This window comes from Pieris brassicae, chromosome 6 (assembly GCF_905147105.1).
Source record: "Pieris brassicae chromosome 6, ilPieBrab1.1, whole genome shotgun sequence".
Taxonomy (NCBI): Eukaryota; Metazoa; Arthropoda; class Insecta; order Lepidoptera; family Pieridae; genus Pieris; species Pieris brassicae.
In genome coordinates, this window is record NC_059670.1 from 19,338,818 (window position 1) to 19,356,565 (window position 17,748).

Consider the following 17,748-nt stretch of genomic DNA (forward strand, 5'->3'; position numbering starts at 1 on the left):
AGGCAAGTCTGATGTATACGGCTGTTATAACAAGTGTTTTGTTTTGTACAATGCTTAAACAACACAGAGACCTAGTTTAACGGGTGTATAAGACAAAAATGGCGTCATTTGATCTGATTTCTGATTATGTATAAACAACTCGCCGCCAGGTTACAACTATAATTTGATTTTAAGTTATTTCATTTGTCAAACTCATTTAGGAGCAACAGAAACCGCTTAATTTTTAAGCCTTGAGCCCAAAAAATATATTCGATAGTTATAAGACGTTTGTATTTTAAACAATAACACTTGATACTGATATCAAATAAGTTATCTTAAGGTTAAAAATGACGCAAAATCAGCATTTTGCAGCTAAATGTGCACATTTTTTAAAAGTGAATAGTAATTTAGTAATTATCGATTTAGTTTATAAGACAGTTATATGTATAGAAGAAACTCGACAGGACTAAGTTTCTATTCCTATAGAACCAATAATAACCTTAAAACCCAATAGTTACTGTAAATTGTATAGAGCATAATATTTGAAGAACCTAAGCTACCTACACAACAAATCCTTCGATGAGTCACAAATATTCAAACCCTAAACCGAGAAAAACATTTAGAACCTAACGACACTTCGTTATCAATGTAGTTAAAAATCAATTAATTTGCAAACCAATTAAAACCGTGACAACACAATATCGAAGGTTCCAAACACCAAATTAAATTTGCACTATTAACCTTGGTCACAAAGCGTTTAGCCACTGTTCACTTCACTTAATCACTGATTACGTATTAGTTTTTTTAACGCGACAAATAGGAAAACGCGTGCGGCCTCCATGCACGGCCGTGAGCGACTGTTGACTTATGCGCGTACAGCGAAAAGCCGCTTAGTAAACTGCGACACTCACGCGCAGGAAGATAATAAATTATCATCCAGCGCTGTTTTGCTTTAGTATAGAAAGTGCTTTCTTCGACAGGTAGTTTCGTTTCGCTTGATTGATGGTGAAAACTGAAATTTCAGAACAGCTATTCACACTATAAACTGACAATCTGTTCGCTATTAGCATTAAGTTTCTCCGGTGTATTTTTATTATATTATAAGGTTAATGCCGATGTGTGTCTACAGCTTCAAGTATTTAAGTTCTCATTACATTTCTGTTTAAAACCACAATTCTGTCATAGCAAACAACACAATAGATAATATTACGTTTTAGTGCGTCAACTTAACTATATTTAAGGTTATTTCAGACCAAATATCGATAAAACACATCATAAAACATGTACAATTATGTTGCAAACATCTCGAAGGTCGGAGGAAAAATCAATCATCAGAACAATGACGGAAGTGCTTCAAAAGACAAACAATTTGTTCGTACTTGAGTGATTTAGATTCATTTGTAATATGTACTTTGCTCTCTTGTATCGGAATATCTTAATGAAAACTGAAAGTTGATTGAGCCTCCAACAAAGTAATAATAAAATATTACATATTAAATTACTTGGCTTGATACTTTGCAATTTCAAATATTGTTCTTATTTTAAACCGTTCAATGTTTTCTATAATCAAAATGGAGAACGCCAGATTTTGAAAAGCGGAAGCTACATATTGCCATATGGTCTTTCCTGTAATCCGCGAAGCCTTACTACTCGCTAACCAACTGTTCGTGCTTTGCGTCACTTGACAAATACAAAAACACCTGTTGCTACAATACATCAAGGCGAGTACGAAGGTCAATGGCATTATCTTCATCTTTTCCCTAATTATTAATTATGTGTATTGGAATATTATTTTAGTATCTATAAGTAAACCTATACAATATTCGTAATTAACAATTAAATTAGAATCTTAAAGAACCATGTTTAGAGTAAGTTATATATTGATTAAAAAAAGTCCTACTTTTCAATAGCCAGTCTAGTCTATAGAAGTAGTAAAAACAAGTATAATAATCTATTACATAATCCAGTCATAATAATGATAATTAATTATCAATAAGCACATAATCAAATATTTTGTTATCGTTTGGTTTCAATCATTAATCAATCATTACTCCGCGAAAATCAAAATTCATGAATATTTAATGAATTAGTAAGTAAGTGGATCTTAAGAATCTCATGAATTAATGAGAAGCTTTGTCATGTAATTTTAACACTAGCTTTTAGATTTATTCATTTCTTTAGGCATATCTCATGCAATAAATACAAAAACATACGTAGTACTGAATATAAAGGCCATAAAATATTTAATTTAATTTAACATTCTTAACATATAACAAATAAAATTTTAAGGATAAAAGCGAGCGACTTAATTAAAATATAGCATTTTATGTATAAACGTTTTTGTATTTCATTTACACTTTCGTAAATACTTTACGAGATTCCCAATAGCAGTATAGATCAAGTGAATGCACAAGGTCGTTGTAACCGGTCCGCCGGCGCAGCCTCCGCAACTCCCTTTCAGGCTGTATTGGTCAACGATATGCGAATTGAATTATAAGCGTGGGGAAACAACTGGGCCTTCAACTTGCCCAACCTGATGTCATCAACGAGTATGTCGTAAATGTCGTGTAAGATTTTGGTATGTTAGGAAACTCACTTATTAATTTTGTTGGAGGCAAACTTTGTCATGCGTTTCGTCGTATTATGTAGTGGCGTGACAGTATAGATGCCATATATAAACGGTATAACTAAAACTTTATTTTATTTAAGAGACTTCTACAAAACTAAATTAAGTTTCCTAGTCAACATTTTCACATTAGATCAATACTTATTGATATCAATAACTATAAACATCAATATTAAAATATATATATATATTTTTGTATATTTACTACCAATATGTGTAGTGTGTACATACATAAGCGTTTGATAATGCATTTTCTGTCCTTTTCTCTCGTGTTACTAAACGTAGTAATGTCTTGTGAGCTGTACTGGCCTAGTGGCTTCAGCGTGCGACTCTCATCCCTGAGGTCGTAGGTTCGATCGCCGGTTATGCACAAATGGAGTTTGTGAACGTTGATGGATATTATGGTAACGAAACAGGCTTGCATTAGGCGTTCTAAAACGGTAGCGCCAGTGATTCATTATTTATTTATTTTTTAGTAATATCTTGTATCAGCATTTTTATTTCATATTATCAGTGGATTATAAATCTTAAATACTCAACATAATAATGTCACTTTTTTACCTTTCTCTTATCTAAGATTAAGATTTTCTTTCTCGCACTTATAGGATTAGTGGAAACGATTCCGTATATCTTACGTTGGTAGGTCAAATGTACCCAATAGTTAAAAGCATTTTCTCCGCGTACATAAAAACAAAAGAGGTCTATTTGTATACGTTTGACGGTTTTAAAATGATTAAAGAATTTGATAAAAATACAAATTTTACATTCGAACAAAACTCTTGTAAATCAAGCATTCTTTAATTCTAAACAACGGAAGTAATTGCCTACAATTTAAGGCTTCATTGCTCTCAATTGAACGAGAAAATACATGTTTTTCCTTTTTCCAGTTTAAAGCTTTCACGCAAGCATTTAAACCAAGAATGTATATAAAAAGTTGAAACGACAACCGCTGAATACATGTGGTCCATTATTTTATTCAATTATAAGTTATGTGACCGGCGCCTATGGACGCTCTCAATTCCAAAGGGCTGGCGAGTGCGTTGTCGGCCTTTTAAGAATTGGTACGCTCTTTTCTTATCGTAATTTTATTCGCATTAAGGTATATTATTTTTACAGTCCTTACATACCTTTGTAATGTCTTGTTCATATTTACCTGAAACCAAATACAAAAATATAAATAATTATAATAATTAACATAATTAGATAACCCGTGACTGTTGGTTCATGATACATCTTTTAACACAAAACAATTACTTTAATAGAAATTAAATCAACAACATATTTCATACACAGGAGAACGGGTAGAAGAATTACCCAATGCAAGGTTTAACCGTCTATAATCAACTGCAATATCGAAAGGCTCGCAAGTGTCGCCAGCCTTAATAATAGCTAAATACTTTTATCGTGTATTGGTTAAGAGTCTGTTGAAAAGTTCAAAGACAAATCAGCATTTTAATGTCAAAATTGTTTGACATTTTTGCGCGTGTTTAAAAATGAGAACCACAAAAACGGTTTAATCTTATTTAATTCAACACAATACATTCCAATGTATAATTTGAGCTCGTTCGTACGAGCCACTCGAGAATATTTGCATAGCAGTGCATCAGAATTAATATTTATCCTAGATATCAAACCGAGAGAGGTTCACTAAATAAACATTATGTAATTGTATAAAGAAATAATTGTCTCCTATTACTAAATTTTTCACTGTTAGGACATTAATCAATAAAATATGAAGAGCAGTTTTTTTGTTTGTTCTCTTAACATCCGTCAAAAGTTGATTTTCCAAATATTCTTAGTTCTTAATTATAAAGCTAAAAATAGATTAGCTCAAATACGTATTATTTCATACCTTGCAGATATTTTTTACAAGTATTCAGAGCGCTTAAACTTTGAAAACAAGAAACAATAACTTAATAAGCTGTTGTAAACGTTCTTATATTGTTTCGCTGTTCGAAATAAGATTACCAAAAGGCGTTTAAAGAAAACCTCTACTGTTCTACGTACTTCGTTTCGGTTTTTACTTTTACTAAGTTCAAAAATGCAATTACAAAAACTGTGTTATTAGCGCTTGTCAGTAATTTAGATCATGACAAAACCATGCTCAATGATAACAAATCTCTAGTGATTTACTGATTTTTAATATTTTTTTCAACGTGTGACCTACGAAAGGTATGATCCACGGCTGTACAGCATGCCTGGCATGGACGGCATGCCTTAGATCCAAAAACGCGACGACGTGCGTCAGGCACAGAAGGTTAAGCACTACTTGGCTCTGAGAAATCACGGATAATATAAAATCTGAGATCCACACCTCCATGGTTGTACCGCCATTGGTAAGTATGCCATCTCGAACACTTGTTTCGCTAAGCTACCAAATTGTTTATTATTTTATCATAGAGTTTTTTTTTAATATTTAAATTATAGTTATTATAAAGTACTTTCATTCTACAGACCAAAATGTGTTGATTTCTTTCCACAAGTAGGTTAGTAGGAAACGCATAGGCCGGCGCCATCGCGGTCGGCCATGTCACAATTTCGCATGTATGTAATACATGAATATATGTATACATTGGAAATTTAATAAAGCTGTTCCTATTTGTAACCATAAAAAATTACACTCCATTGTTTTTACACATACCATTTTTTTCATTAAGAATTAACTTCATCAACTTCATCGTAACGTTATATATTATTATTAAGGTTTATTTAAATTTTCCACTATTAAACAAAAATAATTATACTACTATTACTATTAATAGGACTAAAACTGTAATATTCAAAAGTTCTTCGGCAGTAGAAAAGAAAAGTGACCAGCCAAGTATTCTATGAATAGATAATGTACTAGGTCTACCAATTAGATGTTAATAATTATAGTTAACTAAGATTTAAGTTGGCGCCTGGTAATAAGTATCGCAATACAGCGAGGAAGTACTGTTATATAGTTATATGCCATAAACAATACCAGTAAATACCACCAATAATAAATTTTAATCATACGTTACATTATCAAATTGTATATTTTACAATTCAACAACAGTTATCGTAACCAGGTGACCATTTCACAACTTTCGATAATCCATCTCCTTTTCGCTTATAGAATATGAAAGAGATAGATCGAAAGCTCGATGCAACGTGGACGTGGTCAGAATGAATGCAGAATGTTGCATAAAATTGGTGCAATACATTGTATATTGATGTTGTTTCTTAATGTTAATTAGGTTAAACGTGATTTTTTATACAAAATATAATAAGCGTATTACATACCGTCTCTGAAGCTTAGTGGTTATATATAACATTGATTTAATTCGAATTCCGGAAAATTAATACTTCGAATCTTTCGTCGAAACGCAAATAAAATTTTAGATCTCACTTCAAAGACACTGTTTATTTTATTACAACTATAAAAAATTGCAAAATATGCAACATATTACCTTTATAAAATGTTTCTATGTAGCAGCATAGTATTGATTGCAAAGGAAAATATACACAACGTTAGCAAAATTTCACGTAAGTCACACATTTCTGCCCCTAACACAACAAATGAGAAAGTATGTCGCATTGTATAAATTATTTACCTCAAACTTGGCAAGATTTGGAAGAGACATCGGCGCGTGCGCGATCCTGTTCCCCAAATAATAATGAACACCCAATATGGGACAAGCGTCTGTTTTATCGACGAACTCTTACTAAACCGAAAATAGATGTTTTATACTTCCATAAAAAAATCGGCGTAAAAATCGATAATAATCTACAATTAAAGTTCTCTTTCTCTTCAATCGGCAACTCATGTCTGAGCGTCCACGGGGTTTAGAGATAATGCCTTAACAGCAGTGTATGTAGAAAGTCGAAAACAAAATTTGTATGAAACTTTGTATAAACTACTGTTAAGTCATCTTGACTAAACCCCCTGGTCAGCAAAGAAGCACCTGGAGATGACTATCTGTTTCCAGCGGTTTTAAAAAACGAAAGAAGTTATACATAGAACTGTTAGGGATTGAGCTTTTTAATGGAAGCCATGTATTGTTACCCTTTCTGGATCTAATCACATATACATACCTTGATTGACCTAAATACTTTCATCATTGACTTTTTCTCATATTCGCATGTACACCCAGAAAATAGAACATATAAATAGGTTAATTAAATTGTATATATTTACGTCCGTATTGACCGACAGCTTTGAATGATTGTATGCGTTTGGGTGGCGCCCTGAATGGTTTAAATTCACAAATCAACCCGGGAGATGACCCTGCAGTCGGAACTTTCATACTTTGTATAATAATCGCTTGAAAGATCACGCAGGACAGCATCTGTCAGGTCCGTAGAAACCATGGTTTAAAACCACTGCGGTTCTTATTAATAAAATATTAAATTACATAATCTGGTTATGCAGTGGAGGTCACAGCTTAACCAGGTTAACCAAGTTCAAAACAAGGCTGATTGCACTTTATTTGGAGTCATATCGAATGGAGTATGCAAAATTATTGTGCAACTTTGTCTCATGAATTACTACGTGTGTCTTCGTGGAACATATATAATGCCAATAGTATTTATTAGTTATCATTACAATCAAATATACAGTATTTACAATTTTCTTAAACTACATATTAATAATAAATATAATTAAAACAAATTTAAAAACTCCGGTCCCTGTGGCAGTGTCCCTTTTACACTGGCAGCATACTACATTCCTCACTGTATTGCGATACTTATTACCAGGCGCCAACTTAAATCTTAGTTAACTATAATTATCAACATCAATACCAATTTGACCTAGTACATTATCTATTTAATAGAATATTTGGCTGGTCACTTTTCTTTTCTACTGATGTAAGAACTTTTGAATATTACATTTTTATAAATAAAGCTAACCTTTGTAAAGTTTTTATTGTTGATATAAATTAGAAAAAACTAACCGTAAAAATTGTTCTTACTCAGTTTTTTATAATTAAAATATTTTTATTTTTAATCTTAAAGAGCCATACACTAAATATAGTATTTAGTATGCTAATGTTGTTACATGTAACGAATTTCATCCATGTTTTATAAGATAAAAGATCTTTAAGAAACTTTTTTTGTGTTGGCAACACACTCGCGAGCCAAAAGGCATTTGGAGTGTCTATGGGTGACGGCATCACTTAACATCAGGTGAGCCTCCCGTCCGTTTGCGCCCTGTTCTACAAAATAAGAAAAATTACTAAAAAAAAAAGCAATAAGTACTTGACAGTGCGTTCGTCTCTTCAATCTCAATAAGAAAGACAGAAAATCATTAAAAAAGCACAAAAAATTAGTTTAATACTTAAATGATTCAAGTTAAATTACCATACCTTAAACCATTGAACTTGCAACCACATTCTGTTACTTCGCAGATGTACATCTCAAACAAAATTAACTTTTTAAAAAAGGGCAGCACAAGTTTCACAAAAGCCCTTCTACTTACACAAAATTTTATGAAAGATAAAAATAAAGATCATTAAGACTGGGAAATTAGTTAATATTTAGTGTAAGACATAACATATCTATAAATGTCATTTACGTATTAAATGTTGTAACTGAGAACATAAAAGGGCGGAAACGATCGAGTGTTTTAGATGAAATGGGCGGATCCCGGATGATTCAACGCAATAACGTAAGCAACTATTTGTAGCTTTAGTTATCTATAAAATTAACTTTACTGCTATCCAAGAGCCCTTGTGTTGTTAAATTTTTAATGTATCGAAGGATATAAATTTCCTAAGATTTCACAAATAAAATCTTTAAAACTTATTTAATACAAAACATCTAATTCTAATCTACAAATCACACGCACAGAAGATTTATGTTATATATAAACATAAAAAAAAAAACATTGTAATTTTTAACTATACTATTAGGTCCTTACATATGAAATTGGCGTTTTGTCGTACTGGCCACTTTGACCTTAAATACCTCCCCTTTGGTTAGGAATTTCAAATTCAAATTTGTACAGCTATTTACTCATGTATTTGTGCTTCGATGACCGTCATTCATTTGTTTTTATCTGTTTGCGTCACTCATTTTACAAAATGGAAAACTTAAAGTATCGCATTATTTACGAGTACGAGGTCCGCCGTGGCACTAGTGCTGCGGAAACGACTCGAAGGGTGAATGATGTGTATGGCGGTCATGTTGCAAAAGAAAACACAGTTCGTTTTTGGTTCCAACGTTTTCGTTCTGGAAATTTCGACATGCAGAACAAGCCCCGTGGACGGCCTGAGACCCAAGTTGATAATGAAGTATTGAAGGCTATTGTGGAAGCGGATCCATTGCAAACCACGTCCGAGTTAGCTGCAGGCTGCGGTGTTAGTGATAAAACTGTTTTAATTCACTTGAAGCAAATTGGAAAGATTCAAAAGCTTTAAATGTGGGTACCTCACGAATTGACTGAATCAAACCGGCAAACGCGCGTCGACTGCTGCGTTACATTACTGAACCGGCACAATAATGAAGGTATTTTAAACCGAATCATTATCTGTGATAAAAATGGATTCTTTACGATAATCGGAAGCGCTCAGCGAATGGTTGGATCCTGGCCAGCCAGCCAAATCCTGCCCCAAGCAAAAATTAACCCCAAAAAAGTTACTTGTAAGCGTTTGGTGGACTAGTGCCGGTATTGTTCATTGCAGTTTTCTCAAATCTGGCCAGACAATTACGGCTGATGTTTATTATCAGCAATTGCAAACCATGATGGAAAAGCTAGCGGCTAAACAGCCTAGGCTGGTCAATCGCTACGCACTCGCACGCCACTGCTACTTCACGACAACGCTAGACCACACACTGCACAACAGACGGCTACCAAATTAGAAGAGCTTCAATTGGAATCTCTAAGACATCCTCCGTACTCCCCGGACCTTGCTCCAACAGATTACCATTTTTTTCTAAATTTGGACACCTTCTTGCAAGGGAAAAAATTTAACTCTGATGGGGCAGTCCAAATCGCCTTCACAGATTTTATTGATTCCCGTCCGACTGGTTTTTTTTAGTAAAGGGATCAATGAACTACCTATGAGCCATCTCAAAAGTGCATAGAAAACAATGGTTCATACTTTGATTAATTAAATATATTATATTTAAAAATATTCGACTTTTTGTTCCTCCCATACAAAACGCCAATTTCATATGTAAGGACCTAATATTATTTTAAATATATAGTGAATTTGTTCTGACTAGGCTTAATAATTCTTTAAGTACACGTTATCCTAAATTGCCAAAGTTCATGAGATTCAAATAATGTTCTTACTCACTTATGAGTTCTTTATATATTGGTCCTTCGAAACAGAATATATAATTTTAGTTATTCAACGGAAGCTACGAGAAAAATAACAACGCGAAAATAGCAGCAACTAGATTAAGCAGATAATAATCTCTTAGCGCAGTTTTTCTTGTAATTAACTTCATTAACACTCTTTCATAGCGAAGACTTTGATGTACTTAAATGTTCAATTTTGATCCTTTTAACGATAATTAGTTTTATTAAACTCAACGCCTCTCGTTGTTCGTATTATATATTATTTATTCTTTGTTTTCTCATCGTGTTTCAGAAATTTGCTAGACTCTAGGTAATAAGGTTTTTAATACCTATAATCTTGGCTCGATGCTTCAGCTTTCTGTTATGGTCTCGCTTGTTTGTCATAAATCAAATAACCATAAATCATAATATCTTACGAGTGTTTAATAAAAGTGACTGTAACAACTTAATGAATGTAATAATATATAGCTAATTAAAATAATAATCTAAGTTTAATAACGTAAACAGTTTATGGGTATTTATTATTTATTTGTGACAGATTAAAATTTTATAAATTATCTGTAAAAAGTACGATAAAGACTTTTGAATAAAATCGCTTATAAGCTACCATATATATACAAATAATATTTAGTCAAAACGATTTAGAACAATAGAAAGCGTCTACTTCCTTTCGTATGGCGGAACTATTAATTGCTTAAACTATAGTTTTTTTCTTAACACCGAACTAGCGAAGAACATTATGTGAATTTTATACTAGAACCGTTATGACTTCCACCATTTCTTTCGACTCCTTTGCGTAATCTAATAATTTAACTGGTTATAGCATATACATCTGCCTACGATACGGGTTTAAAGTATGGGTTACTTTTCATTCAATTATTTAATATATCAACCCTCTCGTATTATAAAATCTCCAGTTAAAATGGAGAGTGTCAATAGTGAATAACCATTACAGATTAATTGAGATCATTATTTATAAAATATGAATTATTGGTACATAAATTGCGATAAATAATAATTTATTTTTATTTTATTTATTATATATTATTATAATTACCCTCCCAACCTAATGTATCTTTTACCCCAGTTATAAAATACGTTAACATAAACTAGCATCCTATTAATAAAACTAAACGTGTACCAGTACACAATTTATTGAGCAAGGTAGTTGTTCTGCTGAAAGATTTCAATCAACCTATTTACAGTTTCAAAACTGTTTACAATGAAAATATTTTTGTTCCTAGTCGGTATATCAATAAATGTTTATTTTAGGTCAAACACAAAGGTTGTAACATTCTTTTTTATTATTGACTAAATTCTTCTAAATAAACATGTCTAAACCATATCCTATTCACATAATTGCGGGAACCATTTGTGTCAGGTTCAAGTTATGAAAAGACCCACCAGCGTGATCAGTGGTATCAGAGCCGAGCCTGTCGGATGGTAGGCGCCAAGTATCACGATTTCGGCAGACGGTACCTTTACGAAGAAGGAATCTGAAGCCATTTGGTGTTCAATGAGTCAGTCAGTTTCGGCATTTCCGCCATGGGACCTATACAGGGACGAGTAGAATCGCGGATGGTCATCGCAGCCTACGCTAAGCCAGAGGTTACAGGTGATTGATGGGCTCCGGGAGTCTCACTCACCGAACGAAACACGAGTACAATAAGATGAATCTACGTCGGTTTTATGTGTGACAGTGGTACTGGCTGAAGGTCGAAAGCAACAGCATGGTACTCCCACTAGGAAGGGGGTTAGCTTGCACTGTTGATATAACCTTGTCACAGGCTATTTCACCAGTGGGCTATGGGGTCGTGACGTCCTGATGCCGGTAAAAATATAGCTATGCCCTTGGAACTATACTACTGCACCTAACTGGTAGGACTGCATACTGAGGGAAAACTTAATTTTGTAGCAATGTACATAAAAATAAAGTAATTATGTATTACACACAGACTAGTTGTCACTAATTATAGTGCTATATATATACAAACACTCTATGTTTTAAAGTTACAAATGAAGCCGTTTCACAATCCTAAAGCTTTACACTGACAAAAGCTCGTAAGGGCATGAGCTTACGTAACATATTTTTTTCCGTGGTTACGAGAGAACTCTCAATGGGCCAAATAGTAATTATGTTTTTATGACCACAGACAAGTTGCCACTATATCACAAACGCTCTATTTTTGAAGTTAAAAATAAAGCCTTTTTACAATCCAAAAGCTTTACACTGACAAAAGCTCGTAAGGGCATGAGCTTACGTAACATATTTTTTTGCGTGGTTACGAGAGAACTCTCAATGGCCCAATTATATAGTATCAACTACAACATGACTTTTATGTATGCAAATGAGATTTAAGTATTCCCATGGGCATTGTAGAAGAGCAGTCCCGTGATGGTAAGCAGGCAGACAAGTTCTACGTTTTATTTAATATTTAATTTGGGGTTGGAATCGAACTAAGGACTAACATTCTTTCTGAGTCAACTATATGTACGAAAGAAGCGGTAGCAGGAAGCGAATGGAGAAAGACAGCGATAGACAGAATCAGTTGGAAACGCTGGAGGATAACCATAAACGGATTCCATTCGACGGTAAGGTAGATATGGTTCAATTTTTATTTATATCTTGTTGTATAACTGTAGGACTTGGATATGTACAAAATCTAAGCAGTATTTTATTAATCGGGCTTTTTTTATTATTATATGAAAGAAAATGTTTTTCTCTCGTTAAATGATATATGTCAAGAACTTTACGCCCCTTTAAATTACGCTATTAAAATTAAGTTTTTGACGATATTTTCCATTGATACATAAATATAAAAGAGCAGTGTTGGCCTAGTGGCTTCAGCGTGCGACTCTCATCCCTGAGGTCGTAGGTTCGATCCCCGTGTGTGAACCAATGGATTTTCTTTCCATGTGCGCATTAAACATTAGCTCGAACGGTGAAGGAAAACATCGTGAGGAAACCGGCTTGCCTTAGACCCAAAACTTGCCTATTCGATTAACAGATGATTATGAAACAGATAAAGAAATCTGAGGCCCAGACCTAAAAAGGTTGTAGCGCTATTGATTTATTTTACATAAATATAAATATGTCTCTCCATCACAGCGTAAACTTAAACAGAAATTATACTAACTTAGATTTTGAGAATAAATATCTCTGTCAGACCAAGTTTGTAAATGAATTCTTGAAAAAGTGAAATGATTTTATTAAAATTATCTCGTAACAATTTTCAAACATCATCTCGTCGAGAGAGGTCACGTTATAATTAAACAAAACACAAGAAACGTTAATTATTAATATAGAAGTTTCAACATCTTGTATAAACTATGAGACCCTCAAAGGAATTCTCCGAATAACTGCTTTTAGGCCAACTCAGTTTACACAGCGTGGGCCACTTTAGTTTTATCAAGTAAATTCAATGAATAACTGAAAGACAAGATAGTGACTTTAACTTAAATCAACACATTCTTACTCTAAAACAATGATAAGAGTTGAAAGCCAAAGTCAAAGTCAAAAGTAAAAAACATTTATTCATATAGGTAACACAATGTACACTTATGAACGTCAATAAAAAAGAAATATACATGAAATGCTTCTAATTTTACATTTACTGCCAGTTCTCAAATCAAGGGCATAGAACGGAAGAGAAGAACTGGCAATAAACTCTCCGCCACTCTGGGTCCACAGGGTCCTACGTCATTTTGGGGTCTTGTTTTGGGCAAAGTGGCGCAAATGCATGGCAACTACGGATGTCAAAAAAGGGTTATTTCTCATTATCGTGTTTGAGAAGTATATAAATGTATAACAGCTCAACATCAACTGCCTATAGCCGGCCAATCAGTGGTTTGACAGGATGAAAATCCTGCTTTTATTTTGGTTAGTGCATACCTTTCCACAACATACACAATTTTTTCTACTCTTGTTTTTTCGTTCTACAATTATTTCAAGTTTAAATCATAAGCGTTTCCAATAGGCATACGCTTAATAGTATATAAAATACTATCGAATCTTTATATATTATAAAATTTCACGCCTGACATACGTTTTTGTATGTACAACGATATTGTTAAATGTGGTAATTTGTAGTTTCTTTACCATTGAATCTAACACACAAATTAACTTGCAATGATAATGCAATAGGTCAATGTAGACTTAGGTAATTACTAAAATATCATTGCTCTCAGCATGTCATGGTCACAAGTATTTAAGTTGAGGATACGCCATCAACTATGTAATCTTTACGAATCACGCTGAATATTTTTTTGAAAGATTTACTTTGTGTTGAATGGTATATTAGAATATATATATCAGGGGCGCTACTTTTTTAGGTCTAGGCCTCAGATTTCTGCATCTGATTCTATAGGCAATTGATAAGCCTGTGCCTGACATGCGCCTTCGCCTTTTTTTGGGACTAAGGCGGTTGCTCACGATATTTCCTTCTTGTTCGAACAAATGTCAAATGGGCACATAGAAAGAACGTATATTGGTGCACAGCCATGGATCGCACATACGACCTCAGGGATGAGGGAACTAAACCAACACTGCTTTATTAGAATATAACGCAATTATAACTCCTAAAGACACACACACAAAGTACTTGTTAACACGAGTCGTTTATATATACATATACGTTTATATTTTATATTAATACATTAAATATTCGAAAAATTATTCTTTTAATACCTGCAACTGAATTTCGGACGAGAATTTATTCGAAATAGTAAACTGTAGTTTCAACGCTAAAGTTAGTTTGACGCCGGACCGGAACTTTCGGTGCATCGACATGAGCTTTGACATTTGACTCTGGATTGAGAGTGTAAATTCCATTTTAAACCAGTTTTCTATGAAATAAAGCATATAATTGTGCATAGTTTTATATATACTGATTTATATCCTAATAATAAACCAAATAACCGGCCGGCAACGCACTAGCGAGCCCTCCGGCATTGAGAGTGTCCATGGGCGGCGGTGCGGTATCACTTAACAACAGGTGAGTCCTGCCCTTGATCAATAAATTGATTGTTTTGGCTTATCAATCTAAAATCAGTTTAAAATTATTTAGATATGTCACTATATAAATTGCCAATTAAATAAATTAGGATCAACTTCCGGTTGGGTAATTTCCTAATATCCAGAATCGCCGCAAGACATCGGTCTATGTTTGTAAACAGTCGTGTGAAACGGAAAGTGGCTCCGTGACCTCATTACAAGGTCAAATCACGTCACCCAACAGGCCTGGGGATTCGCAAAATGTTAATGAATAGATCCATCACTGTATCGTTATTAGTTCTGCTGTATATAATAATAATAATTATAAAGATTTATTATATGCAATTTTTTACTTGTTATCTTAATACCATAACTTCCTTCACTACCATTGAACGGAACACCTTAACGGGTAAAGCCCTCATCCAAATATCTCTGTTCAAGGCTTTCTTTCTCCATTCGCTTCCTGTTAACGTTTAATTCTTTGTTGTGATCCTGCAATATTACGTCCGACTTTCGTAAACTAAAAAATATTTCAAATATTAACTATAAGCAAGAAGCATCATCGCAATTATCTTAGTTACATAAATTTACTGAATTGTAATCAAGTTTTTTTTTAATTATAATATACTTTAATTTATTTTAAGTTTCCTAATATATATACACATATATTTTTTATTCTATTCCTATATATTCATAGGAGAGGAGAGGCCCGTCGTTTCGCCTCACCTACGCTCGTATTGCAATGAGTGACTCAAATTTTATTGCAGAAATATTCCAGTTGCAATCTAAAGCTTCTTAATATTTCGGGTAACTGCTGGTTATTTAAAAAAAATCAATGGCGTTACAACCTTTTTAGGGTTGGGCCTCAGATATGTGTATCTGTTCATGACCATTTGTAAACCTAATAGGCAAGCAGGTGATCAGCCTTCTGTCCCTGACACATGCCGTCGACTTTTTGGGTCTAAGGCAAGCCGGCATCCTCACGATGTTTTCCATCACTTTTAAAGCGAATGTTAAATGCATACTTAGAAAGAAATCCATTGGTACACAACCGGGGATTGAACCTATGACCTCAGGTATGAGAGTCGCACGCTGAAGCCATTAGGCCAACACTGCTCTGCTCGTCAGTTACCTTTAAGTTTAATAACTAGAATTTCATTCTAAGCACAAAAGAACCCTTTTTATCTTATTATGATTGATAGTTCGTGAATATATTTTGTCTATGACGTCAATAGACTAAACGCATGTGGCGTTATTAAATTTTCAACGCCTACAATGTGTTCAGTGTTCACATATCTTTGAGGCAGTTTATCTAACGAAGATACTTTGGACTATAAATTATTATTCTATTCTATCCAAAGTATTATTCTTTAGTTTATGGCGCGAAAACCAAAACATTACGGACATCTGGAATGAGAAAAATAGATGCTCTAGAGAGGTAATGTTGGAGGCTAGAAAATTTTGAGAAACTTAACGCGGATAGCGGAGTGGAGGCCACGAGACCTCAAGGCTGATCACGTACTCATTGGATCGACCCATTAAAATCCCTTACAAGTTTTACCATCACCCGGACGTAGAGGCTTGCCAGGGGGGAATTGAGGAATATTTGCGGCGCCGGTAACACGACCTTCAGATATGAAGAGCGCGACTGAAGAAGAATATTTTATGTCATATTAAATTGAATATATTTTGTATATTTAGTGATATAGTATAACCCAAATTGGGTAAAATTTGAGTTTCAACATGTTTAAACTACATACATTATGGTAAAAATTGTTAATTCATTATTATGGACTGTCTCAAACAGAAACATAATAGCAAATATACTATTGTAGTAAATATTCTATAGTTCAGGCTTTTAAGCTCAAATGAGCTTTCAGCAATTGAAAACATCTGCTTATATTTCCGTAAGGATTTGTCGATCAGAAATATGAAACTAGGTTACACTGAAGTTTAAAAATGGTTGAAAATTTTCTAGGAAATGTACATTTCATAACTTTATTCTACCGAGAGAATATCCCATTGAGAGAATTGCATAACTTGTATTTTTAGTAACTAAGTAAATTATTATCCTCTTCACAGATTTTCACTAATTATATTTTTGTCTATATCAAACCAACAGCCCAGCGCCATCCGTAGCGGCGATGGTCCTGGGTTCTGTGCCGGCACTTTAATTATAATCAGTTTTTAAGATGCAAGGCTACGGTAGAGGCATTAATTTTACTCTGTATTATTTTCCTTATAGTCAAGTAGGAGATCAGATCTTTCTCCGCCTTGATCCCTTGGCGTTTCGTAGTGATGTGGTCTGTCGGCATCTTCTACCGCATTTACCACGGAGAATGTTCAGAGGAGTTGTTGTAATATCTGCAGCTGAGTTTCATCAGCGGACGTCGAGGCAGAGCACAAAATACCATCCGTATCACCTCGACATCCGTGTTCCACAACTGGTAATTTTTGCCCCCCCCCCCCCCCCACCACAATGTGGCTGCTGCCCACTAAACTATTTCCGAACCAATTCGACTTAGGTCCATGAAGAAAACACCACCACCAATTCTTAAAATGTCGCCATCGCAGTTGCGAACCTTCTGGCAATGTGGCGGCGGTACCACTTAACATAAGATACCTCGTCAACCCTCCTGCCGTTTGCCCCTGTTATAAAATAAAAAATATGTAACAACATAATGGGTTCCTAAGTGCAACGAACGAATATAATTTCTCTTTCATACGTTAATAGCACTTTTACTATGCAAATCACTTATGATGCGTTCGCAAAACGAAAACATAATTTTAGAAAGTGACGTCCATTGTATGAAATAACATACAATTGTCTGATAGACTTGGGAGATATTAAAAGAAAATATTTATATAATTCATAAGGCA

At 34.0% G+C, this 17,748-nt stretch overlaps 1 protein-coding gene across 5 annotated transcripts in view; it reads right to left on the reverse strand.

Moving 5' to 3' along the window:
• Nucleotides 1–17,748, reverse strand: part of LOC123710702 (IQ motif and SEC7 domain-containing protein 2) — a 144,078-nt gene that overhangs the window by 55,948 nt on the left and 70,382 nt on the right. Inside the window, exon 1 of one of the 5 annotated variants that reach the window (XM_045662800.1) lies at nucleotides 721–823. The exons of 3 other annotated variants lie outside the window; for them this stretch is intronic. The gene's annotated coding sequence lies outside the window, so the exon portion shown is untranslated. Of the gene's footprint in view, nucleotides 1–655; nucleotides 824–17,748 lie in introns of those variants that run through there. One more of the 5 variants, XM_045662799.1, reaches the window with a different exon arrangement.